Source organism: Chiloscyllium plagiosum, chromosome 41 (genome assembly GCF_004010195.1).
Source record: "Chiloscyllium plagiosum isolate BGI_BamShark_2017 chromosome 41, ASM401019v2, whole genome shotgun sequence".
Classification (NCBI taxonomy): domain Eukaryota; kingdom Metazoa; phylum Chordata; class Chondrichthyes; order Orectolobiformes; family Hemiscylliidae; genus Chiloscyllium; species Chiloscyllium plagiosum.
In genome coordinates this window covers 8537524-8563095 of record NC_057750.1, presented here as the reverse complement: position 1 = coordinate 8563095, position 25572 = coordinate 8537524, and the positions used below count along the sequence as shown (strand labels likewise).

Here is a 25572-nt window from a genome sequence, read left to right as displayed (position 1 = left end):
AAAGTCAACAATAAGCTCCTTAGTTTTGCCACACTGAGAGCTAGGTTGTTCTCAGTGCACCATTCTTCCAGTTCTTCCACTTCCCATCTGTAGTCTGTTTTGTTGCCATCTGTGATTCGACTGACTATGGTGGTGTCATTAGTGAACTTGTAATTGGTATTAGTCTGGTATTTGGTGACGTAGTGATGGGTATACAGTGAGTACAGTAGGGGGCTGAGTACGCACCCCTGGGATCTCCAGTGTTGAGTGTTACTGAGGATGAAATCACCAGTATTCACACGTACAATATACACACAGGCATAGACACAACACAAACACACAAAACAGAAAGACACATTGACACTCAGGGAGATACACAAAGGCAGAAACATGCATCCACACAAACACATATACAGACATATAAACAAATACATATGCAGACATATATAAAACAGACAAAACACCCAGGGACAAAACCCACACAGCCCAACACATACGCGCAGACAAAAGATAAACACATACACACAGAAAAATTGTAATGAAGGAATTCAAACTGACTGGCATAGCAGTCCCAATGTTTTCAGAAGCCAAACAATGTCAGATTAACCTCAAGCATGCTTCAAGCAATAAAACACTGCACTGCATTTATAAACTGTCATACCTTTCTCTGTTTTATTGTTGATGAAACATTACTGTCAGACACAGGCCAGCAGGCACATTCACCTCACTTTCTACTCCTTAAAGCTCATTAATGGTGTGTTTTCAATTTTAAATTTAATCGTTTAATTCAGCTTTTGCTGGGCTCTTCTTTCCACGAAACAACTACCCACCTGCATCCTACTCCCAGTTAATTTTCTTGTCTGTCCTTTCTCTCTGCAATTTCTTCCCCCATTTCCTGCTTTTCCCCAGTGGCATCATGGAGACTCCCTCAGCAGTGAGCATCAATGCAGCTGATGAGAATGGGGTAAAGAACCATGTGGTCTGCTGAGTAAATATCTACCCTTGTAGCATAAGATCAAAATAAACAGGAGCAGGATTGGGCCATTCAACCCATCCAACCATGCTTCACCATTCAAAAAGATTCATGGATTTGATTTTTGGCCTCAATTCCACTTTCCTAATTGTGCCCAATAATCCTAATTTATGCTGGGAATTAATAGACAAGATAAGCAGGTCTGACAGTGTCTGTGGAAAGAGAAACAGAGTTAACATTTCAAGTCCAGTGAGGTCTTATGATCTAAAGGAAAGTCAAACTCGACTCAAAGTTTACTCTGTTTCTCTCTCCACAGATGCTGCCAGACTTGATGAATTTCTTCAGCATTTCTATTTTCTTTTCAGATCTCCAGTATTTTGCTTTTACTAAAATTATAACCCCTTGTTCAGAACTCCCTCCCTAAAAATTTACCTAGTTCAGATTCGTTTCTGTAAAGGATGCCAAACTATGGCAGGATTTGAAAATGAGAGCTTTGGATGGGGTCAGTGAGGGGTAATATGTGATTACAAAAGTGGCTGAAATGAATGGCATTGAGTTTTGCCTACAACTCAATCAGGTGTAGGTGTTCGTTCCCACTTGCAGTGTCTTTTAGTCACTGAAGTAACTTGCTAGTTCTTTTCAAAAAAATTAAATACATTCACCTTCAACATCTGCTTCAATTTCTAAGAAATAATATGGGTGTTGTAGGGAGGAGAGAGATGGGGGGAGGGGAGAGGACAGAGACAGAGAGACTAAGGGAGATACAGACAGTGAGACAGAGAAGCAGAGACCAAGAGACATTCAGGCTGAGGGGGAGAGAGACAGGGTCAGAGGAAGAGAACATCAAATGGGTGGTAGAGGGGGAAGAAACAGAGAAAGAGTTAGACAGAGACAAAAAGAGAGAGAGACAGACAGACTGAAAGAGATAGAAACCATGACAGAGAGAGAGAGAGAGAAAAAACACCAGAGTGGGAGAGACAGAGAGAGAAAGAAGTTAAATAGAGAACAGACTGAGAGAAATAAAGACAGCGAGTGTCAAAGAGGGAAAGACACACACAGAGAAAATGAGAGACACTGTTGAGAGAGAAACAGATAGAGACAGATATCTATATACAGAGATAGATATATAGAGAAAGAAAGTTAGATGGAGACAAATAGAGATAGATTGAGAGATAGAGACAGACAGACTGAGAGGGACACACATTGAGACAGACAGAGGGCTGGCCTCTCTCCAGTCTGCTAATTACTAATACACAGCTGCCTTTATGTAGTGCAGGATTTTCATCTGGGCCTTTAATCTGGGAAAAAAATAAAGAAATTGTGTCACAGTCATCAGCGCATCTAATGCGCTGGCTATTGAACTCCAAACCTCTTTTATTGCTCTTTCCAACTGGTTAATTTTCCAATTAATGGTGCAGTTGCTCTATCTCTGTCTGCCCATCATTCACAATCCACAACTAGCGACGGAGGTTCAGGTGAGAAGGCTCAGGCAGTTTTGTTTCTCTTCCTGGCTCTTGTGCATTCCTGAACTTTCATCACAACACCATTAGTGGCCATGCTGTCAGCTCCCTGGGCCCCAAAGCTCTGGAATTGATCCCCTAAACCTCCCTGCCTCTCCTTTTCAAAATGCTTCTTAAAATCTGCCTTTTTGACCATGCTCTAGGATCACTTTAAATGATTCAGTGTCAAATTTGGTCTGATAATGCTCCTGTGATGCACCTCAGCATGTTTTACTACCTGAAGGTGCTATATAAATGCACATTACGTTTCTTATTAGACTCCACCAAATTAAATGTTATGCTCCTCACTGGCTTCTCTCTATTCTTTTGATTCATTACACAGCATCTGTACCGAAGCAATGCCCCAAAGGTATTCCATCTGCCACAAAGTGCTCTTACAGCACTTCAAACTCCTGTAGATTATGGATCTAGTTGTGACAGTAATTTTCCCAGGCTGCATATAGATTATTGAGTAATTTCCCCCTCCCCGTCAATCTTATTGCACTACTAGTAATAGAATTCCTGCAGTTCAGTTGAGGCTTTTAAAACAAACTCTCGAGACTGCTGTAGTGAACTGGTTAAATAGACTGTAGGCTACTTGCTGTAGGACCATAAGACATAGGAGAAGAAGCAGGCCACTCAACGAGATCATGCCTAATCCGATCATTCTCAACTCCATTTTCCTGCCTTTCCCCCACAATTCCCGATTCCTTTATTGATTAAAAATCTGTCGCTGACTTGAATATACTTAATGATAAGACCAGAAGACATATGTGCAGAAGAACGCCATTCACCTATTGAATCTGCTCAGCCTAAAGCAAAACACACTGCAGGAGCAGGTGGGACTTAAATTCAAGGACATAACTACTGTGTCACAAGACCCCCTAAAACCCACCAGCTTACGTGGTTGTATTTGAACTTGCATCCCCAGAACATTAGTCTGGGGCTTCAGATTACTAGCCCAAAGACATTATCACTATGGACTATACCACTACCTCTCCCAAAAAGCATACTGATTCTTTGGACTGTAGATGGTTTGCTGAGGTGTGTTGCTGAAATAGACTCTGTAGACTGTTTGCTATAGTGGTTGGTTAAATGCTCTATTTGCTGAAAAATAAATATTCTTTGTCAGAAAACAGACTCTTGGCTGCAAGTCTTGTTGCAAATCCAAACACATTTCCAACTCTTTGACTGACTCAGTTCACCAGTAGATACTCTGGCGTTTTACACAGTAGAAGACTTCTCTTTTTAGTTAAGCAAAGCTGTAAAGATACATGCAGAGAAATGAGAAACAAACTGATGGAAAACAAAATGAGCATTTGAGAACTTGGAAATCTGGGAACTAGGAACCAAGCTCCAATCTCTCCTCTGATTGCTGGGTACAAAGGAGTTACACACGTCTCAAACATTCCCAATATTGTGGGCAGGGACTTTTAGCCGTAAAGTGATCTCAAGAGTTAGCCAAGATAATGACTTTAACTCAGAGATATAAGGTTATAGAGACATGGAGAATATTACAGCCCAGAAGGAGGTAGTTCAACCAATCATTGTCTGTGCCAACTAAGAAGAAGCCATCCAGCCCAATCCCAGCTTCTAGCTCTTGGCCCATATCCCCCTCCCTTGTCACCTGTGGTACTTCAAGTTCATGTTTTAAACTAGTGTTTCTATCATGACCACTTTTTTGGATAGTGAGGTCCCTTTGACTGAAAAAATTTAATTCCCTCATATCTTTCTACAAATCACTTTACATTTATACCCCTGGTTATTTGACCAAGCAGACCCTGTAGATCTCTGCCTGAAAAGAGGATCTCCCATTGGTCCATACAACATGGTGATCAGCAGAGAACATGAATCTTTACAACAGCTGCATACATGGATATCAATCTGACCAATTAAATTTCAGTTTTCAATGACTCTCTGATGCTGCAGTTGTGAGGTTTCAGCAATGAATTCAATCAATTCCCATGGTGTCAACCCAATCCACAGGAATCAGGAGAAAGTGCAGGCCATTCAATCCCTTGAGTTTGCTCCATCATTTAATAAGATCATGGATGATCTTTGACCTCAATGATATTTTACCCACAGCCCCATTTCCCTTAATATGTTTAATGGTCAGAAATCTGTCAATCATTGTTTTGAACATACTCGATGACTAAACATTCACAGTCCTCTAAATGAAGAAATTCCTCCTCACCTGAATCCTCAATGGCCAAACACTTTTTCTAGTACTGGTCTCCTGGTTGTAGGCCATCTCCCACCCCAGGCCAGGGCGAAATATTCTTTCTGCACAGAAACACATAAAATAGGAGCAGGAAAAGGCCATTTGGCACTTTGAGCCTGTTCCACCATTCAATATAATCATAGCTGATCATCCAACTCAGAACCTTGTTCCTGCTTTCTCCCTATACCTTTGATCCCTGTAGCTCTTAAGAACTATACCTAATGCCTGCTTGAAAATGTTTTGGCCTCAACCACTTTCTGTTGCAGAGAATCTCACAGGCTCATCACTCTCTGGGTAAAGAAATGTCTCCTCATCTCAGTCCTGAATGGCCCACCCCCATATCCTTATACTGTAACCCATGATTCTGAATTCCCCAGTCATTGAGAACATCCTTCCTGCATTGATCTTGTCTAGTCCCATTAGACTTTTATAGGTTTCCATACAAACTACCATGTCAAGCCTCTGCACGAATTTTATATGCTCCAATGAGATTACCACTTCAAAGCTCTATAGAATACAGGCCCAGCTCTCCCCATAGGAGTCCTGACATCCCAGGGATCAGTCTAGTGAACCTTCATTGCAAACTAAGGTCACCATAGTTCCACTCTCATTAAAGTGAAGTGAGTATCATGAACAAGAAGGTAGGACCTTTACGGTGACCTCAGCCAGTATAGGAATTGAACTCATGCTATTCCATTCTTTGTAACCTCCTCCAGCTTCGCATCCCTCCAAGATACCTGAACTCCTCCACTTTTGTTCTCTTGAGCGTTCCTGGTTTTTAGTTGCTCTGCCATTGAACGCCATACCTTCAGGTGTAGTTTGAAACTCTGGAATTCCTTCCCTAAACCTTGCAGCCTCTCTCTTTCTTGCTTTAAGACACTGGTTAAAATCTAATGAGGTAATGATTCTTTATGATAGCATTCAAAAATAAACTCACAGCAACTTCTTTTGGCAATGTATCAAAAAATTTTCATTTTTTAAATTTTTAATTTTGAAATAATTTAATATCATTTCTTATCCATCTTGCCTCTGCCTCCCTCCTGCAGTGATCCCACCAAAACAGGCATCATTTGTGTGTTGCAATAGAAGCAAGAATATTAGGATAATGATAAAGATCATCCCATTCACTAGTTTGTGATTTGTTGCAGTGAAGCAAGTCCAAGACTTTGGCCCACTCAAAAAGATTCCTGACAGCCAGCGTTTCTGGTTTTTGGATTTCTGGATTGGAGCAGCTTCTGTTCTGTGGCGCAATGTCACATTTTGTTCAATGACACTTGTGTTAGCAACTTTTGATGTTTAATTTTGTGAAAGGTGGGATATAGAAATTAGTTTCTGTGATACACTCTAGGTTCTATGTTCGAAGGTCCTCCTGCCTGAAAGGGTGGCTTATTTGGATGCTCCATGGTAGGCCCCTTTCAAAATGGCTTTTGTTCCATTGCCGGTATCAAAGTTGCCAGACCCAGAGGGCTGTGCTCTCATTACAGAGACAACCTGTGATGGTTTAACCTGAGGATCACCATACTTCAGGTGAGGGGCAAGGTTGAGAAGGAGAGTCCTTCATGGTAACCTCAGGTAGTGTAGATAACCTAAGCTATTGGCATTAGTCTGCACTACAAATCAACCATCCAGCCAACTGAGCTAACATATTAACAAGATTACTGAGGTTCTTAAAACACTCTAATTTGAAAGGGCAGAACGAGTGTGAATTGAGGTCACCTTATTGAGGTTTATAAAATCATGAGGGGCATGGATGGGATAAATAGCCAAGGTCTTTTTCCGAGGATTGGGAAGTCCAAAACCAGACAGCATAGGTTTAAGGTGAGAGGCAAAAGATTTAAAAAGACCTAAGGGACAACTTTTTCAAGTAGAGGGTGGTGCGTGTATGGTATTAGCAGCCAGATGAAGTGGTGGAGGCTGATATAATTACAACATTTAAAAGTCATCTGGATGTGTTTATGAATAGGAAGGATTTAGAGGGATATTGGCCATTAAATGGGACGAGGTCAGATTGGGATGTCTGGTCGGAATAGACAAGTTGTATTGAAGGGTCTGCATGACTCTATGACACTGTTGAAAACCAGATATCCAACTCCTATCACTGTTGTGTTCTCTCTGTGGCAAGTTATTGTTCCTTCAATAAGGAGTCCAAGGACAGTATCCAATACCCCAGTAGCCAGAAGAGTCTATATCACTGTCCCAAGACATCATTATTTCTGTACACAAATCCTCTCACATTAACACCAGCAATAAAACCTTTCAGGCAATTTGGGCCTTCATATTCATCACCAAATTTAAACCATGTTGACAGAAACTCAAATCATTGCCTTCTTGTCGATTGTTATCTTTAAAAAGCAAAATTCAGTCTTTCCCCCGCCTGCAATATTCCTCAATTCTCCAGGGGAGGAGGAAAGTTGTCTTCTTGCAAATGGTAAACACATCCAAGGTTGCAGCTGTGTGACAGAGCTCAAACACTGTCTAATTTTAATTAGTTAACAAAATGCAAATGCTTTTTTCTGACAGACTGTGAAAAGGGCAACTGTTGTGCTGAGTATCTGCTTTGATTCATCACTGTGGTTGCCAGGGGTCTGAATACGTCTCTTTACACCTGCCCTCATCGCAATTAGAATATACAAAAACCATCACAAGGAGCCCGATTTTCATCTCACAAGAACAGACAAAATAGAAGCAGGGTGATTTTCCTCAGCTCCTCAAGCCCACTCCACCATTTAATAGGTTCACACTTGATTTTTGACCTCCACCTCACGTTCCTGCCTGTTCCCTCGGACGTGAGGGTGGTATCCTGTGATGGACAGGTTGGACCCATGATCTGTCTGAGTTTGGAAGAATGAGAGTCGATCTCATTGAAATTTTTTAAATCCTGCAGAAACTTGACAAGGGTGGATACTGAAAGAAGATTTCTCCTTTAGCCCAAAGAACTTTATATAATTCTTTCTGAAAAACATTCAATGTTTTGGCATCAGCCATTTTCTGTGGCACAGAATTCCACAGGCTTACCTCTATAGGCGAAGAAATTTCTCATCTCAATCCTAAATGGCCTGTATCCTTAGACTATGACCTGGTTCTGAACTTCCCAGGATCATCCTTTCTGCCATTACCCTGTCAAGTCCTGTTAGAATTTTACAAATTTCTATGAGATTCCCCTCTTATTCTTATAAACCCCAGCAAATATTATCCTAACTAATCCAGTTTCTTTTCATAGATCCTCTTTATAAGATCAGCCATGATCATATTGAATGGCAAGGCAGGTTCGATGAGCTAAACAGCTTACTCCTGCTCATATATTGATGTCCCCATCCTTGAATTCCTTAGAGTTTAAAAGTCTCTTGATCTGTTCAACCCAACAACTGTCCAGGGTAGAGAATTTCATAGACTCACAATCTTCTGAGTGAAGAAATTTCTCTTCATCTCAGTCAAAGGTGGGACTACTCTTCATTTTGAGATTCTGCCTTCCCCAGCCCAGTTGAACTCAGGACCCAGGGGAAACAGATTCTCACTATCCCACGTAATAAAACAAAAATCACAGGTTCCAGAGCAAATAACCATTGAAAAATAAACATTAATTGGAACATCTCAGAATGCAGCTCCATTTTGAGATGAGTTGGACCCCTGTATGTCACTCATGAATTTTACTTATTTTCCCATTGGGTAATTTTTCAAAACACGCCATTTGTAACTCTCTAAGCCACCATCTCTCCCAATTCTTGTACTCTCACTCTTCTCTTTTGAAGACTGTGAAGATGAAGGTCTTTCTGAACAACTATTCTTCAGGAGTGGCCACAAGACTTGCATTTGTGCAGCACCTTTCACATGCTCTGGACGTCCCAAAGCATGTTAAAGCCAATGAAATGCCTGCAAAGTGTAGTCACCATTGTAACATCAGAGACCCACTTCACACACAGCAAGATCCCAAAAGCAACCTTGAGATAAATGGCAATAGATCATTTTTGTTTTCACAGATGATCCTAGCTAGTGAGTGAGCATGCTACACAATCACTGAAAGGTCTTATCTCATTTTCTCTCCTTCATGGGATGTGGGTGTCACTGGCAAGGCCAGCATTTGTTGCCTGTTAAGACAATAAAAAATAGGAACAGGAGTAGGCAATTCGGCCCCTTCAGTCTGCTCTGCCATTCAGTAGGATCATGGCTGACTGACATTCCTTATGTCCACTTTCCTGCCCTATCCCCCAACTTTTGATTACCCTCTTGATGAAGAATCTATCGCAGCCTTAAAGTGTATAAGATAGTACCTGAAAGGGTTAACTGATATCATAAGGTAAGCTCCACCCTTCAGGACTCTTACTTTTAACAGTGTTTAGCTAAAGTGGTAATGAGTTGTGCTTAATCTCACACAACAGGCCATTACATATCTCAGGTGTAATGCGATTAGCAATTAAGTAACACAAAATAAATCTATTTACAATTCATGAATAGACAGCCTATTTTCTGCTGAAGGAATTGTTTGGACACCATTCCTTACAGGGTATCAGTAGCCTGGATGGACACTAGCAAGCCAGCTGGTACAGACTCTACTCAGGATATCCCAGCTGGTTCTGATATTAGAATATTGCCCATCCTTAACTACTCTGGAATTGTTTCATTTGCTAAGACAATTTCAGAGGGCAGTTAAGGGTGAAATGCATTGATGCGGACCTGGAATCACATGTCGTTAAGACCAGATAAGAAAGGCAGATTTCCTTCCTTAAAGAACATGACTGAACCTGATGGGTTTTTACAACAAAAAACAATGATAATTTCATAGTCACTATTACAGAGATCGGTTTTATATTCCAAATTTAATTTAATTTAAATTCCAACTGTTCTGGTGGGATTTGAACCCTGTCCCCAAGCCACAATATTACCTCCCTAAAGTTATTTTTGAATTGACATTCTTTTACAAAAACCTTGTGTTTATTTTCATACATCCCACAACGAAGAATAACTAATGATTACTATTCACCCCTTCACATATTAGAAAGACATATTAGAAAGGAGGAAAGGCTTAGAGAGTTTTTATTTTATTCATTCGCTGGAGGTTCATGCCGCTGGCTGACCAGCTTTTATTGCCCATCCTTAGCTGCCCTTGAAAAGGTGATGGTGTGGCATTTTGAAACAAAATGGGGTAGTAAGCAATCCTTAAACTAACACAAATGAAAGACTTGCATTTATATATGTCTTTCATGACAACAAGACATCCCAATGTACTTTCCTCTCCAACAGCTCTCAAATGGAACGGTTCAAGAAGGCAGCTCACCCATCAGTAAAAAAAACTTCACAACCAATGAGTTGGATGTTCATTGAAGTGGATTGACTGTAGAATTTACCAGAGACCTCTTTCCTGTGATGATGATTGACGGAATAATATAGGCCAAAACGCCAGAGAGAAATCCTCCAGTTTTCCTCAGAAATTGTGCCATGGAATCTTTTCCACCTCCTCCAAAGGTCAACACTACTGATATGTAGCACCTCTTCAGTATTTCACCAATACATCAGTCATGATCTGTGCACTCAAGTCCTGATCCCACAATTTTCAAGCATCTAAGGTAAGAGCCCTTCCAATGAGCCACAGTTCACATCGCTTAGGAAGCTCCATAAATGTGATGAGAGAGTTTCTTTCAAATGAGTGATCATTATAGTTAGTTGAAACCAATTTACAATATATAACAGACAAGTAGTTCAACGTACAAACAAGGTTTTCCAGAAAGGGCCGGCACAGGCACATTCAAATGGCCGCTTCCATGCTGTAAACACAGACTGTATGTCCTTTTTCCTCAGGGAATAGAGAATGGTGGCAGACTTATATTTAATCTTGATTCAGTTGGTAGTGCACACGCTCCTGGGATTTGAACCCAGGTCCTTGTGATGAAAAAGTAAGGGTACAATCCACTGAACCATAGCTGACACCAGAGACAAAAAGACCATTAAATTATCCCATCTGTAACTTGTACAATTTGGAAATCATTTGATGCTTTCCAGAAGACATTTTGATAAACATAAATGTGGCTAATAATGTGGCTAAATTCAATTTATATAGAATCTTTTTGAAAAAAGAACTTAATGCATGGGATATTGGCATCGCTGTGACTACATCAGCATTTATTGCTCATTCCCAGTAGCCTAGAAGGCAGTGATCCACATTACTGTGGATCTGGAGTCACATGTAGCCCAGACCAGGTTTCTTTCCCCGAAGGGCATTACTGATAATAGATAGGTTTTTACAATAGTTGACAGTGGTTATGTGATCACCATTAGGCTACCTTTCGAAAGAAAAGTTCATATTTCTTTTAATCGAATTCAAATTTCACCATCTGTCTTGGTGGGATTCAAATCCATATCTCCAGAACATTATCTAGGGTCCTGATCTATAGACCAATGGTATTAACGATATAGAACATAGAACATAGAAGAATACAGCGCAGTACAGGCCCTTCGGCCCTCGATGTTGCGCCGATCCAAGCCCACCTAAACTACACTAGCCCACTATCCTCCATATGCCTATCCAATGCCCGCTTAAATGCCCATAATGAGGGAGAGGGATATGTCACTAGCTCCCCATTATCCAACACAAAGACAAGCTGTGTGGCCCAATTAAGTTCTATTCATGTCGATGCTTCTGACAAGCTCATCCTTACTTAATGTCATCTCACCTTATCAGCACTTTTATGCTTGCCTTTATTGGCCAGTGCATTGAGTATAGGAGTTGGGAGGTCATGTTGCAGATGTACAGGACATTGGTTAGGCCACTGTTAGAATACTGTATTCATTTCTGATCTACCAGCTAAAGGAAGGATGTTGTGAAACTTGAAAGGGTTAAGAAAAGATTTGCAAGGACGTTGCCAGGGTTGGAGGGTTTGAGCTATAGGGAGAGGCTGAATACGTTGAAGCTATTTTCCCTGGAGCCTCTGAGGCTGAGAGGTGACCTTAGAGGTTTATAAAATCACGAGAGGCATGGATAGGGTAAATAGACAGGCAAGGGTTTTTTCCAGGCGGGGGAATCCTAAACTAGAGGGCATAGGTTTACGATGAGAGGGGAAAGATTTAAAAGAGACCTAAGGGACAACTTTTTCATGCAGATGGTGATGTGTGTATGGAATGAGGTTCCAGAGGAAGTGGTGGAGGCTGGTACAATGACAACATTTAAAAGGCATCTGGATGAGTAGATGAATAGGAAGGGTTTAGAGGGATATAGGCCATAAGTGGAACTAGACTTATTTAGGATATCTGGTTGGCATGGATGTATGGGACGGAAGGGTCTGTTTCCATATTGTATGTGTCCATGACTGTATAGGAGTTGGGATGTCATGTTGGGGTTGTACAGGACATTGGTGAGGCCTCGTCTGGTGTACTGCGTCCAGCTCTGGTTTCACCCCATTACAGGAAGGATTTTATTAAAGTGGAGACGGTTCAGAAAAGATTCACCAGGGTGTTGCCGGGAATGGAGGATTTGAATTCTAAGGAGAGGCTGGATAGTCTGGGACATTTTTCACTGGAGCATGGGAGGTTGAGGCGTGACCTTATAGAGGTTTATAAAATCATGAAGGGTATAGATAAGATGAAGAGCAAAGGTCTTTTCCACAGATAATCCTTGCAAGAGGATTTGCAGTAGGGTTAAATTCAACTAGGTAAAAACAATGACTGCAGATGCTGGAAACCAGATTCTGAATTAGAGTGGTGCTGGAAAAGCACAGCAGTTCAGACAGCATCCAAGGAGCAGGAAAATCGATGTTTCGGGCAAAAGCCCTTCATCAGGAATACAGGTAGCGAGTCTGTTTCAGGACATGGTTGAAGAGCTGCAGGGCAGAGGAAATGACCTGGGAGTTGCAGTGGGAGAGGGACTCCCTGAGATTCTTGTAGAGAGAGGAGGAAAACTTTTTCAAGGCAGGCATCCTTGCAAGAGGATTCGCAGTAGGGTTACTTATAGGGAGTGGAGGAAAACTTCTTCAAGGCAGGCATCCTTGCAAGAGGATTCGCAGTAGGGTTACTTACAGAGAGTGGAGGAAAACTTCTTCAAGGCAGGCATCCTTGCAAGAGGATATTGAGGACTCAGAACCGCCTTCTTGACCAGCAATTTTCTTCCTGACCTCTCCGCCCCCAACCCCTCTCCGGCATATCACACTCACCTTAAACTCCTTCCACCTATGGCATTTCCAACGCCACTCCCCCAAGTCCCTCCTCCCTAACTTTTATCTTAGCCTGCTTGGCACACCCTCCTCATTCCTGAAGAAGGGCTTATACCCGAAACGTCGATTCTCCTGTTCCCTGGATGCTGCCTGACCTGCTGCGCTTTTCCAGCAACACATTTTCAGCTCTGATCTCCAGCATCTGCAGACCTCACTTTCTCCTGGCATGGAGGGAAGGTCTTAGGAGGAAAAGCTGAGGGACTTGAGGCAGTTTTCATTGGAAAGAAGAAGGTTGGGAAGTGACTTAATTGAGACGTATAAGCTAATCAGAGGGTTAGATAGGTTGGACAGTGAGAGCCTTTTTCCTCAAATGGCGATGGCTAGCACGAGGGGACATAGCTTTAAATTGAGGGGTGGTGGATATAGGACAGAGCTCAGAGTTAGTTTATTTACTCGGAGAGTAGTAAGGGTGTGGAACACGCTGCCTGCAACAGTAGTAGACTCGCCAACTTCAAGGACATTTAAATGGCCATTGGATAGGCATATGGATGAGAGTGGAATAGTGTAGGTTAGGTGGGCTTAAGATTGGTTCCGCAAGTTGGCGCAACATCGAGAACCGAAGAGCCTGTACTGCGCTGTGATATTCTAAGTTCTATGTTCTATAATGTGATACTCAGTCTAGGATTAGGTGGGAATGGGTAACTGTGCTCAAAGCCGGGTGTGCAGTGGATAAAACACAGGAGCAAGGGATGATCAAAATCTCAGGCAAAGGAAGCAAACCCATCACCCTAACCCCACGTTCAGCCGCCTGCAGTTATGGGGCTGTTTACTGAAATTTTGCACCTCCTAACTTCTTCCGGTTGGATTATATTGGCACAGAAAATTCCTGAAGAATTAAAAACCAAAAGAACTGTGGATGCTGGAAATCAGAAACAAAAACTGTGGAGTGGCATGGTGGTTCAGTGGTTCGCACTGCTGCCTCACAGTGCCAGGGATTTCAGCCTCAGGTGACTGTCAATGTGGAGTTTGCACATTCTCCCCGGGTCTGCTTGGGTGCTCTGGTTTCCTCCCACAGTCCGAAGGTGTGCAGGTTAGGGTGGATTTTCCATGCTAAATTGCCCATAGTGTCCAGGAATGTGCAGACTAGGTGGGCTAGCCATGGGAAATGCAGGCATTTACAGGAAAATGGGGCTGGTGGTGGGATGCTCTAAAGAGGGGCAGTGTAGACTCGAAGGGCTGAATGGCCTGCTTCTTTGGAAACCGAAATTGCTAGAAAAGCTCAGCAGCTCTGGCAGCATCTGAGGAGAGAAATCTAAGTCCAGTGATGCTTCCTCAGAACTGACGGTAGCTAGGAAAACAATTTTTATGTGGAAAACAGGATGGGGTGGGGTGTGGTCTGAAAGATTAAGTCTGGAAAGGAAGCTTTGCAGTGTTATTGATTCCCATGCTGTGGTAATGCAGTGAAATTTTCCAGAAATGGGGTACCCTGTCACATGATGCACAATTAAGGAAGTTCGCGTGAGATTTTCAGAGCTGGTGCAACATAAGTAGGTCATACAACCCAGCAAAAAGTCCAGTCAAACCAAATAGCACATTACTCTAGTTGGTCATAACAGACAGGGTATAGATCACACTCAGAAAGCCCACACCTGCAGATCCCAAAACAAAACAACTATTATTAATGCAATTCTGTGATTGGGCAGCACTAACTAAAAAATCCCAAGTGCGTCAAAAGCTACACTTACAACCAATTTAAGATACCTTAAAGTGACAGTCATCTATAAATAGGGACCCGTTCTCTGTAAATAAAAGGAATGTGTTCAGCCTTTGCACCAACTGGAATTACCAGAAAGCTTTGGGAGCTTACAGCTGCCATTACTTTCTCCATAGCAACATCTTGGCTAATCAGCGTTGACTTGCTGGCTAATCTTATTTCCTTTTCTCCTGCAGTATAAATTGTTTTCATGTGAAATTTGGCATTCTTGCATGTCTCCTGATGAATGCAAAATGAAAAACTTCACCAACATGTCCCTCTCTTCAGCAATAATCACACTGTAGATGACTGCCTTTCCTTTACATCAGTGCTTAAAATAACATGGATAAAAAGATGCAAATCCTTTGCTCTTTGAAATTCTCTGGTCTTAACAAAAAAAACCATTGTATCAGCTTTTCTCAAAGTGTTGCAAACAAAAAAAACCTCCAATATTTATAATAAGAACGGGATAGATTTCAGGGATCTTTGCTTTTGCAGTTAAAAGACATTTAAAGATTTTTTTTAAGAGCAGACATAGAAAGAGAATTCCACAGCCAACTTTGTGCTTGTGTTGTGGAGAAGAGGAAGGAGGAGGGTACTGAAAGCTAAATTGTTCTGAAGTAAAGACTGATTATTTCTTTACCCATCATCATACTTAATACTACAGATAGACTTTAGTATGAAATATAGGCTACAATTTCATCTAGTGATCAACACAGGTTATATATAGAATAATGGATACCTGACAGTGAATTACAGGGTGAGTGAAATGTGTCACTTCAAAACACAGGGTATAGTATGAGGGGAACAGGTCTGTCACTATACAACACTGTGGTATAGTACTGGTGGAGACAGGTCTGTCCTATACAACATCAGGGTACATTACTGGTGTGAGACAGGTCTGTGACTGTATATCACTGGGATACAATAGTTGTGAGGACAGGCTGCCACTGTATATCACTGGGGTACAGTACTTGTGGGGACAGGTCTGCACTGTACAACACTGGGGTACAGTGCTGGTGGGGACAGATCTGTCCTATACAACATCAGAGCTGAAAATGTGTTGCTGGAAAAGCGCAGCAGGTCAGGCAGCATCCAAGGATTCTCCTGTTCCCTGGATGCTGCCTGACCTGCTGCACTTTTCCAGCAACACATTTTCAGCTCTTCCCTCCATGCCAGGCAACATCATAGTAAATCTCCTCTGAACCCTTTCCAAAGCTTCCATATCCTTTCTATAACGCGATGACCAGAACTGTATGCAATACTCCAAATGTGGCCACACTAGAGTTTTGTACAGCTGTAGCATGATTTCATGGTTCTGAACTCAATCCCTCTTCCAATAAAAGCTAACACACCGTATACTTTCTTAACAACCCTATCAACATGGGTTGCAACTTTCAGGGATCCACGTACCGAGATCTCTCTGCTCATCTACACGACCAAGAATTCTACCATTAGCCCAGTACTCTGCATTCCTGGTACTCCTTCCAAAGTAATTCATCTCACACTTTTCCACACTGAACTTGCCACTTCTCAGCCCAGTTCTGCAGCTTATCTATGTCCCTCTGTAACCTACTACATCCTTCGTCACTATCCACAACTTCACCGACCTTAGTGTCATCCACAAATTTACTAACCCATCTTTCTATGCTCTCATCGAGATCATTTATAAAAGTGACAAACAACAGTGGACCCAAAACAGATCCTTGCGGTACACCACCAGTAACTGAACTTCAGGATGAATATTTCCCATCAACCACCACCCTGTCTTCTTTGAGCTAGCCAATTTCTGATCCAAACCGTTAAACACCCTCAATCCCATGCCTCCATATTTTGTGTAATAGCCTACCGTGGGGAACTTTACCAAACGCCTTACTGAAATCCATATATGCCACATAAACTGCTTTACCCTTATCCACGTGTTTGGTCACCTTCTCAAAGAACTTAATAAGGTTTGTGAGGCACAACCTACTTTTACAAAACCATGTTGACTATCCCTAATCAAATTATTCCTTTCTAGGTTATTATAAATCCTATCTCTTATACCCTTTCCAACACTTTACCCACAACCGAAGTAAAGCTCACAGGTCTATAATTTTCAGGCTTGTTTCTACTCCCCTTCTTGAACAAGGAAACAACATTTGCTATCCTTCAGTCTTCTGGCACTGTTCCTGTAGACAATGACGACATAAAGATCAAAGCCAAAGCTTCGGCAATCTCCTCCCTGCCTTCCCAGAGAATCCTGGGATAAATCCTGTCTGGCCTAGAGGATTTAATTATTTTTACACTGTCCAGAATTGCTAACACCTCCTCCTTACGCACCTCAATCCCATCTAGTCTAATAGCCTGTATCCCAGTATTTTCCTCAACCACATTGTCTTTTTCCAGTGTGAATAAATAAAGTATTCATTTAGCACTTTCCCTTTCTCCTCTGACTCCACGCACAACTTCCCACTACTCTGCCTAATCTTACTCTCGTCATTCTTTTATTCCTGATATACCTATAGAAAGCCTTAGGGTTTTCCATGATCCTATCCGCCAATGACTTCTCATGTTCCGTCCTGGTTCTTCTTAGCTCTCTCTTTAGGTCTTTCCTGGCTAACTTGTAACTCTCAAGCGCATTATTTGGATTGCATTCAGCACAGCTAACCCATTTTCTCACTTTTAGCTCTTTGTATCTCTTATTCAGACTTTCTTTTGTCCTCCTTGCTCTCCATAATCTCTATGTTACCTACACCTTTTATATATCTCTCTCTTGGGCTCTGTCTCCCTGATGATGGGCTTTTGCCCAAAACGTCGATTTTGCTGCTCGTCGGATGCTGCCTGAATTGCTGTGCTCTTCCAGCACCACTGATCCAAAATCTGGTTTCCAGCATCTGCAGTCATTGTTTTTACCTCTGTCTCCACCTATCTGCTCACTTCTCCCTTTCGCCCAGCCCGCACCCCTTCAGCTTCAGCATTAATACTTTTTCCTAGCTATTAACAGTTCTGATGAAGAGTCACCAAATATTAACTCTGCTTTCTACCCACACATGCTGTCAGACCTTCCAAGTTCCACCAGCAATTTCTGCCTTTATTTGCCTCCTCTCTTGTTATGCGGATAGGAGAGCATAAAGGAACAATAAGAGAACACGATGAAAGGGGTGTAGTTGGGAAGGACTTCCATATGAAAAGCTGTTTAGGCTGGAATTCAACTGAGATCAAGAGTCCACCAGCAGTGAGCATATAAAATACAAGAAAGTAAAAACAGGAGGAGGCCATTTTGCCCATCATTCCCATTCCAACATTTAAGCAAATCATAGTTGGTCTGAACATCCACACCATTTAATGTTCTCATCAGTGTCTAGTGTCCTCATCAATGTTACTCCTTCAAAGCACTCTTGTATACTGACACTTAGACTATGTATCAGTGACAGAGTATGAGAGAAATTTTATCTGGAATGAATCTGCCACATCCTCTGGATTCAATGGAAGGAACATCTATCTTGAACTCAAATCCTCAAGCATTGAGGCAAAGCTCCTGCAAAACCATCTATAATGGACCGAACACTTTGCCTGCATGGCACAAAAGTGTCTCCCTCCCCTGCAATTTCCTATTTTCTCAAGTCTCAAATGGCCAATGTCCCAGGGAAGAATGAGGAAACCACTTCAAAGGCACTCGGATGCTCTCCTTGATGCACAGCAGTTTTGACATTAATAACATGGAGCAGCTTGGAACCAATTGTTCAAAATGGCATCAACATGTCCATCAAGCTGCATCAGGGTCCAAATTCAAAGTCCAGGCCTTAACAATGATGCACAGCAACACCAGAGGAGGCAAGAAATGGGAGCAAATCCTACCCTCTAGCCTCACTATCTTATAGGATATCCTGCTCCACTCGCCCAAAGAACTGCAGGTCAGGAATCGATCAAGAATCAGGAACTCAGAACAGAAATCCGTAGCCCTCAGCAGTCCCTTCAATCAAGGAACAGCCGATGACATTGACCTCAGACAAAATGCACCGAGTGACAGAAACATGGAAAATTGGAACAGGAGTAGACCACTTAGTCATTTGAGCCTGCTCCCCCATTCAATATACATATGGCTGATCATCCAACTCAATATCCTGTTTCCGCTTTCACCCAACAGCCTTTAATCTCTTTAACACTAAGAATTATATCTAACTCCTTCTTGAAAACATTCAATGTTTTGGCCCGAACCACCTTCTGTGGCACAGAATTCCACAGGCTCACCACTCTCTGGGTGAAAAGGCTTCTCCTCATCTCATCTCTTGCAAGGATGCCTGCCTCGAAGAAGTTTTCCTCCTCTCTCTACAAAAATCTCAGGGAGTCCCTGTCCCACTGCAAATCCTAGATCATTTCCTCTGCCCTGCAGCTCTTCAACCATGTCCTGAAACAGACTCGCTACCTGTATTCCTGATGAAAGGCTTTTGTCTGAAACATCGATTTTCCTGCTCCTTGGATGCTGTCTGAGTTGCTGTGCTTTTCCAGCACCATTCTAATTCAGCACCTGCATGTTTACTTTCAATGATTGGTGTACGAGGACACCCAGGTCTCACCGCACCTTCCCCTTTCCCAATCTACCACTATTCAGTTAATAATCTGCCTTCCTGTTTTGCTACCAAGTGATTACCCATATCACAGTTCATAAGAACATAAGAAATAGGAGCAGGAGTTGGGCATTTGGTCCCTTGAGCCCACTCCACCATTCAATAAGATCAGTGCCAATCTTTTTCATGGATTCAGCTCCACTTATCTACCTGCTCACCATAACCCTTAATTCCTTTACTCTTCAAAAATTTACCTTTGCCTTAAAAACATTCAATGAGGTAGGCTTGACTGCTTCACTGACAGGGAATTCCACAAATTCACAACCCTTTGGAAAAAGAAGTTTCTCTTCAACCCAATCCTAAATTTGCTCTCCCTTATTTTGAGGCCATGCCCCCTACGTCTAGATTCACCTGCCAGTGGAAACAACTTCCCTGCTTCTATATTATCTACTCCCTTTAGAATTTTATATGTTTCTTTAAGATTCCCCCTTCATTCTTCTTATTTCCAATGAGCATAGTCCCAATCTACTCAATCTCTCCTCATAAACTAATCTTCTCAACCTCGGAATCAATCCGAAGTGTTCATCTGCCATGCATCTGCCCACTCACTCAACTTGTCCAATTCACACTGAAGCATGACTGCCTGCTCCTCATAGCTCACCCTCCCACCCGGCTTTGTGTCATTGCAAATTCACAGATATCACATTTAGTTCTCTCATCTAAATCATTAATATATATTGTGAACAGCTGGCATCCAACCACTGATCCTTGTGGTATGTCACTAGTCACTAGCTGCCACTTGGAAGAAGACCCGTTCATTCCTACACCGTTCTCAATCCATGTCAATACACTACTCCAATTCCATTTACTATAATTTTACATGCTTATGAGGGACATTATTAAAAGCGTTCTGAGAGTCGAAGTAAATCACGTCCATTGGCTCCCCTTATCAACTCTACTAGTTTTTTTATTCATTCACAGGATGTGAGCATCACTGGCTCGGTCAGCATTTATTGCCCATCCCTAATTGCCCAGAGAGTGATTAAGAATCAACCACATTACTGTGGGTCTGGAGTCACATGCAGGCCAGGCCAAGCCAGGTAAGGATGGCAGTTTCCTACCCTAAAGGACATTAGTGAACCAGATGGGCTTTTCCAACAATCGACAATGGATTCATGGTCATCATTAGACTCTTAATTCCAGAATTTTTGATGAATTCAAATTCCACGATCCAGAGTCTCTAGATTAATAGTCCAACTATAATACCACTAGGCCAACGCCTCTCCTAAGCATCCAGTTACATCCTCGAAAAATTTCAGTCAATTTATCAAATATGGTTTCCCTTTCATAAATCCATGCTGACTCTGTCTGATCCAGTTTTGTTTTCTAAGTAATTTACTATTAAATCTTTAATAATGGACTCCAGCAATTTCCCCACTATGTCAGGTTAACTGGTCTAAAATTCTCTCTCCCCCCTTTTTTAAAACAGTGGGGTTACATTAGCTATATCACATGCATTTGTGATCATTAATGTGTCACAATTTGTAGAGATCCTGGTGTGAATTTTCCAAATGTACATGAGCCACTATGCTTCAGAAATTGGTTGTTCTCTGTGGGATGTCCTGAGATGGCGAAATGGTGCTACATCAGTGAAAATGTGCTCACCAAGACTGTTAATCACGGTGAGGAGCAAAGTGAAGAGAGGAACTTCCCATCACTTTCTGTAGCTTGGAAACAGATCTTGCCCTTGCTTTGTTTTATCAGTGCAAAATTATTTTGTGACCTCTGGGAATTCATTGACAAGCTGCATTAAGAAGAAAATTAAAACTGGGCGGGGGGGGGGGCAGAAAAATAGACAAGAAAGAAAATTACAGTGACAATTATTGCAATTAGTCAAGAATTTGTTATTTGATGTCACTGCGACTGACGGCACAGTCGGTTTAATTACTGGAGCTGCAGTTTTTGCAACTGATGTGCAGGCATTTCCCTGTACATTTAACCCTCTGACAACTCAGAATGGATTTTCTGACTAAAAATTGCACTTAAATTTTCGATAAGTAAATATGAACATTCGCAGATAAGAAACAAAAGCTGAGTAAGATGTCAGGTTGGATTGCAGAGTTAAATTCCTGGAACTTTTGAGTGTATTTATAATGCTTCAGTGGACGCATTTAAACTGTTGGTTTTATTAAAGTTGATTTCCTTTCTCTTTCATTGTCTATTTTAGGTTTCTTCACATTCTACACCTCTCCACGGCTGATAGCTAAATCGGATAGCTTTCTCCCAGACCTCTGCTTCTACCACTGCCTCCTGACCATCTGCTGTAAAGACCACAAGGGTGATATTGAATTGCCTCACTAACCGGTTTAATATACAGTAATTAAGCCTTGCTGTTTCTGAGAGACAGCCAACTGGACTTAACCCAACACCTTCCACAGTGAGAAAGAAAGATTTGCATTTCTAAAGCACCTTTCACAATCTTAGGATGCTGCTAAGCACTTTGTGCTCGATGAATTGCCTTTCTTTTTGCTTTGATGGCTTCTAACAAGTCTAGACAGCATAGATACAGTAAGGATGGTCTCAATGACTGGGGAGCCCAGAACTAGGACTCACAGTCTAAAGATGTAAATCATTTGAAACTGAGATGAGGAGAAATTTCGTCACACAGAGTGGTGAGATGTGGAATTCTCTGCCACAGGAAGTGGACAAGGCCAAAATGTTGTATGATTGCAAGGAGGAGTTGAATATAGCACTTGGGCCTAAATGGATCACGAGGGGGAAATGGGAATAGTCTACTGAGTTGAATGATCACTCATAATTCCTAGATGCATGGCATTCCACCCGAACTCTATCAACAAATACATCGAGTTAGACCCCATCTACCATCCCCTGAGAAAAAGAACAGAAAATGACATCACCAATCCAAAGCAACCCAAACATATAAATAGAAAGCAGGAATCATGAACAGTGCTTCGCCTGGAGGCCCACTGAAGATGTTATCTAGTAGGGTGATGAAATGTCTGGAAGTGAATCTTCCAGCTAAATGAGCAAATCTGCACCCATATCGGTCATAATGAATGGTGTAGCAGATTCAAGGAGCACATGGCCAAATCCTGCTCCTATTTTCTCTGTTCACTGTTGAAGTGTGCTCACTGTTGTCATGTTGGAAATGCAGTAGCCAATTCGTATGCAGCAAGCTCCCACAATCAGCAAAGTGATATATAGTCAGAGAGTCATGTCCATCTGGGATAAATTACTGGATGGAACAGCAAGGGCCAAAATCCTTGACCTTCTCCAAAATAGCATCATTGAATTTTTTATGTATACTTGAGAGCACGGAGATGTCAGTCATAGAAGGTGATGTCGATAAGGGTTAAATTAACAATATTGGGAGGAAGCTTGATAAAGCAAAAATACGAACATGGAGCATTTGGGCCAAATGGCCTAGTGCACAATCTAATTAAATCTCAGCTTTTCTTGACCCCTTCCACTGACACTAAGTGTTTGACATTCAGTGCTGTGAGTAAGTTTCCTACAACTGGGTTTTCCATTTACTTCAGTCCCCACTACAAACTCCACACCCTTGTCACCAACTCCAAGTGTCTGAGGTGAGCCAGACTGTTAGCAACCATGATGTCCAATTTGACTTTAAGGAGCTTCCGACTGCATATCCTTACCATCATTAAGACTGCATATTTTTGCCACACAAACATTTCTTCACTCAACTTATCTTCCTTTGAAATCCTTATCCACGCTTTCAGCTTTCAAACATATGAAGTAAGAGCAGGAATAGGCTATTTGGTCTCTCAAGCCTGCCATTCAACAACATTATGACTGATCTGATTGCTTCACATTCATCTTCTTGCTCATCAAGAATCTCTCCCTATTCCAAACTTATGCTTCCAAATCTTTTGAGAGATGGAGTTCCAAAGACTCATGACTCTGTGAGAAAAAAAAATTTTCATCTCCACGTTAAATTGGTAACCCCTTAATTTTAAACACTGATGCAGAGTTCTCAGGATTGTATATATTGGCCAACCTCCCACATTCTTACCCTCTGTGACCCTGATATCATCCATAACTCTGCTGCCCAACTCATAATAAGTCCCATTCATCCACCACACCTCCCTTGCTGGTCAAGTGTCCTCTTTCAAATTTATCCTTCTCTTCAAATCCCGAAAATGGTATCACTCCTCCTTTTCACTGCAACCACCTCCAGCCTTATAATCCTTCAAGTTCACGGTGTTCAGCTAATTCTGACCTCTTGATAAACGTTGATTTTACTCCCCCTGCCATGAGCAGCCGTGCCTTCAGGTGTCTTGGCCCCAAGCTACGTAGCCCCCAACTTCTTAGGCCTTAGCTCCCTTGACCCCCAGCTCCCTAGGCTTCTAGCTGACTAGCCTCACAGATCTCGAGGCCTTGAGCTGCCTTAACCTCTAGCTCCCTCGGCCTGTACCTCCATAGGCCCCCACCTCCCTCGGACATGACCCCTGGAATTCTTTCCCCAGACCTTGCTATCTCAACTCTTCTCATTTAAGACATGCCTTCAAACCTAAACCTTCATCAATCTGCCCTATTATTTCCTTTTATGACTCAGCGCTTGTAGCACCCTTAGAGAAGAGACCCTGCCTGTAGGCCAGAATCTTTGGGTTTGAGTCCCGATTCAGGACTTTCAATAGCTAAGAAAGATCCATTCATAACAGGTTGACTATCAACCTGCAAATACTTCCGCACATGGCAGGCAGTAGGAGTAGGATTCTTGGTCAGTCTTGGGATGGAAAGGAGGTTGGAGTCTCTCCCATCACTACCCCAGCGCTGGACTTCAATAAGGAACTGTGCACATCGTCACAGCGACTTCCTGGGGGCTGTTGGTTGGTTGGATAGCCAGCTTCGGTCAAGTTGGTATCAACAAACGTGGAGTTCAGCCCACATTCCAACTCAGATTGAGTTGGATCATGATGTCTCCACCCACTCCTGATGGCACGGTGTGTCAGGCGAACAGTTCACAGAACAGGAGGAAAATAACTTGGTGTCAATATTTACTTGCTAACACTCCTGTGAAGCATCCTAAGGTGTTAAAGGCATTACATTAAAGGTAAGTTATTCTCGTTGTTGCTTTATTTGTCAATCCAGCAGACAGGAAACTTTCAGATGACTAGCAGATTTAATTCCTCCAAGCCAGCTTGATGTCACATGGAACTGCGCACATTTGTTCTACACCCCAACACTGGAGGGAGTGGAAAACAGGAAAATGAGCACAACCCGAAACATGGATCAGTACTTGGAACTACGATGTTGTGGTCATATTAGAGGCATGGACTCAGTGTGTAGATAGGCTGACTTGGAGGGTGGGGGGTGGGAGCTACGTTGGATTCGGTGCGAGACTATATTGGATTTCTGTTGAATATTTCTGTTGAATAAAGGGAATTATGGAGCTAAAAGGGAGGAGCTGGCCAAAGTTCAATGGTGCAATACCTTAGCAGGGATGACAGTGGAAGAACAATGACAGATATTTCTGTGTATAATGCAGAAGTTGCAGGATCAGTTCATTCCAAAATGGAAGAAAGATCCTAGGAGGAGGCATGGGTGGCCGTGGCTGACGAGGGAAGTTAAGAAACATATAAAGTTAAAAGAGAAAAAGTATAACATAGCAAAGATAAGTGGGAAAACGGAGGACTGGGAAGCTTTTAAAGAACAACAGAGGATTACTAAGAAGGAAATACGCAGAGGAGAAATGAGGTACGAAGATAAACTGGCCAATAATATAAGGGAGGATAGTAAAAGCTTTTTTTAGGTATGTGAAAAGCAAAAAAATGGTGAAGACTAAAATTGGGCCTTTGAAGACAGAAACAGGGGAATATATTACGGGGAACAAAGAAATGGCAGAAGAATTGAATTGGTACTTCAGATGTGTGTTCACTGGGGAAGACACAAGCAATCTCCCTGAGGTAACAGTGGCTGAAGGACCTGAACTTAAGGGAATTTATATTTGCCAGGAATTGGTGTTGGAGAGACTGTTAGGTCTGAAAGTTGAAAAGTCCCCGGGGCCTGATGGTCTACATCCCAGGGTACTGAAGAAGGTGGTGTGAGAATCGTGGATGTGTTGGTGATTATTTTCCAGAGTTCGATAGATTCGGGATCAGTTCCTGTGTATTGGAGGATGGCTAATGTTGTACCACTTTTTAAGAAAGGTGGGAGAGAGAAAACAGGAAATTATAGACCAGTTAGTCTGACCTCAGTGGTGGGAAAGATGCTGGAATCTATTATAAAGGATGAAATTACTGCACATCTGGATAGTAGTAACAGGATAGGACAGAGTCAGCATGGATTTATAAAGGGGAAATCATGCTTGACTAATCTTCTTGAATTTTTTGAGGATGTAACTATGAAGTTGGACGAGGGAAATACAGTAGATGTAGTGTACCTGGACTTTCAGAAAGCCTTTGATAAAGTCCCACA

The 25572-nt window shown here is 42.1% G+C and overlaps 1 protein-coding gene and 1 long non-coding RNA gene across 6 annotated transcripts in view; one reads left to right on the top strand and one right to left on the bottom strand.

The window, feature by feature from the left end:
* The window catches only part of LOC122542817 (neuronal PAS domain-containing protein 3-like), a 433604-nt gene that overhangs the window by 212578 nt on the left and 195454 nt on the right, over positions 1-25572 (bottom strand). The gene's annotated exons all lie outside the window — the stretch shown is intronic.
* The window catches only part of LOC122542819, a 29377-nt gene continuing 13828 nt past the window's right edge, over positions 10024-25572 (top strand). Inside the window, exons 1-2 of the long non-coding RNA XR_006309870.1 lie at positions 10024-10233; positions 21341-21451. This is a non-coding gene — a long non-coding RNA (uncharacterized LOC122542819). The remainder of the gene's footprint in view (positions 10234-21340; positions 21452-25572) is intronic.